The sequence below is a fragment of the Rattus norvegicus genome, chromosome 1 (genome assembly GCF_036323735.1).
Source record: "Rattus norvegicus strain BN/NHsdMcwi chromosome 1, GRCr8, whole genome shotgun sequence".
Taxonomy (NCBI): Eukaryota; Metazoa; Chordata; class Mammalia; order Rodentia; family Muridae; genus Rattus; species Rattus norvegicus.
This window is the reverse complement of record NC_086019.1, coordinates 187,535,526-187,538,113: the sequence shown is the minus strand read 5'-3', so window position 1 is coordinate 187,538,113 and position 2,588 is coordinate 187,535,526. Positions and strand designations below refer to the sequence as shown.

Sequence of the window (2,588 nt, the reverse complement as noted above, 5' to 3'; positions counted from 1 at the left end):
AAGGAAGTCAGGGCAGGAATTTAAGGCCTGGAGGCAGGAACCAAAGCAGAGGCCAAGGAGAAGCACTGCTTTCTAGCTTGTTCCTTACGGTTTGTTCAGCCTGCTTCCTTACACAACCTAAGACCAACTGCTCAGGCATGACACAACCCACCGTCAGCTGAGCCCTCCCACATCAATCATAATCAAGAAAATGCCCTGCAGGGCTAACTAAAAACCTTTATTATTGAGATATTTTCTCAAATGAGCTTTGTCTTCTCAGATGACCCAGTTTGTGTAAAGTTAACAAAATATTCAGCATACCTGGTCTTCTCAACACTAAGATCTTGGGATTCTGAGGGACATCGCTCATGTCCTAGAGAAGGAGATGAAGACCCACAACAGCCACTTACATAATTGCACTAGTGACAACCTATATGACATCACCTTTTGAACGGGCCTTAAAAGGCAAAGGGCTTTGTCAGATCTTTTTGTATGTGTGGGTGCAGTGAACTTTATTGATGGTATTCAAGAGAGCGGGGGGGGGGGGCTCCCTGAGCCTCTCCTGTTATTACAGAGGTCTGGGATTGAAATTGTGAGGGAGATGCTCACTGTTGGGTGCCTGAGTTGAGTCAGGGATTCCTCAGCAACCGAGGGCCTCTCTCTTGCTCTCAGTATCCTTGCTGGGCTGGGTTGTCCAGGGTTTCTTACTCCTTGGAGGCCATGTAGGCCATGAGGTCCTCCACCTTGTTGCTGTAGCCGTATTCATTGTCATACCAGGAAATGAGCTTTACAAAGTTGTCATTGAAAGGAATGCCAGCCCCAGCATCAAAGATGGAAAAGTAGGAGTTGCTGTTGAAGTCTCAGGAGACAACTTAGTCCTCAATGTAGCCCAGGATGCCTTTTAGTGGGCTCTCAGATGCCTGCTTCACTACCTTCTTGATGTCATCATACTTGGCAGGTTTCTTCTGGCAGCATGTCAGATCCACAGCAGATACACTGGGGATAGGAGCCAGGCCAGTGAGTTTCCCATTCAGCTCTGGGATGACCTTGGCAGCACCAGTGGAGGCAGGGATAATGTTCTTCTGGACAGCCCCACGGCCATCAGGCCACAGCTTTCCAGAGGGGCCATCCACAGTCTTCTGAGTGGCAGTGATGGCATGGACTATGGTCATTATCCCTTCCACAATGTCAAAGTTGTCATGGATGACCTTGGCCAGGGGGGCTAAGCAGTTGGTGATGCAGGATGCATTACTGACAATCTTGAGTGAGTTGTCATATTTCTTGTGGTTCACACCCATCACAAACATGGGGGCATCTGTGGAAGGGGCAGAGATAGTGGCCCTTTTGGTCTGATCCTTCAAGTGGGCCCCAGCCTTCTCCATGGTGGTGAAGGTACCAGTAGACTCCACGACATACTCAACATCAGCATCACCCTATTTAATGTTAGTGGGATCTCACTGCTGGAAGATGCAGAAGGACTTCCCATTGATAACAAGCTTCCCATTCTCAACTTTGACTGTGCCGTTGAATTTGCCATGGGGAGAGAACTCTTGGCTTGCCATTACTCTCAGGTTAATGGCTCTGACTTTTACCTGCCACGCTATCCCAGTGGCAACCTGACACTCACTCTTGCCTTTCACCCAGGTCCCCACATCCCATCCTTCCCTAAGACTCCACAAGCCAGTCTCCCAAGTCCTGTTAACTGTGATCAACTCCACCACTGCTCCCTGTAACCCAAACCACCATCTCCATCTCTCATCAGGTCTATGCGAGCCACAAACAGTCAGGCCTGGTGGCACAAGACTGTAACTTCAGCTAGTCAGAGGCTAAGGTAGGAAGATCAAAAGTTCAAGGCCACCCGAGAGATTTAGTGAGAGTCTGTCCTAAAATAAAAAGCAAAATGAAAATCAGCGTCACCGTGGTTGCCTCACATTTGCATAGGGTTTGATTCTTCATTATCACAAAAGAAAAAAAGCAACTTAAAGCCCAACTTCATTCTCTCTGCTTCCTACTTTGCAATACAATCCATTTCCCACCCAGCAGCTGCTTGTCTCCTGAAGTGGAAATCCCATCAAGACCCACATTGCTTCAAACCATTGGCAGATTCTCCTGCTGGGTAAAGCTCAGTCTCCTTTCCTTGGTCTATAAGCTCTAGTCCTGTACAGAGAGTCAGGGTTTCTCAATCCGGAACCTGGGCACTTGTAGATGGATTATGTGTGATGGGGCACCGGTGCATTGAAGGATACTTAGCAATATCCCCGACCTGGATGCAGGGAGCAGACCTCGAGTATGATGCATGTCTCACCCCACATTCTTTTTTTTTCACTAATTTATGTATTCACTTACATCCTGATCACAACTCCACCCCTCCTCTCCTCCCAGCTCCACTTTCACAACCCCTCTCCCTCCAAGAGGAAGGCCTCATGGGTACTCACCCACCCTAGCACATCAAGTTGCAGCAGGACTAAGCATCAGTGGGCATCCTCTCCCACTGAGGCTACACAAGACAACCCAGCTAATTCATCCAAATTCTAAACTCATCTGAAGCTACCCCTCAGCCTCGACCCCCGACACCACCTGGACAGTTGTATTAATTACCATTCCCACTG

General features: G+C 48.5%; 1 pseudogene; it reads right to left on the bottom strand.

The window, feature by feature from the left end:
- Positions 1 to 634: 634 nt before the first annotated feature.
- On the bottom strand, positions 635 to 1,361 carry LOC134484824 (glyceraldehyde-3-phosphate dehydrogenase-like; annotated as a pseudogene).
- Between the last annotated feature and the right edge of the window lie 1,227 nt (positions 1,362 to 2,588).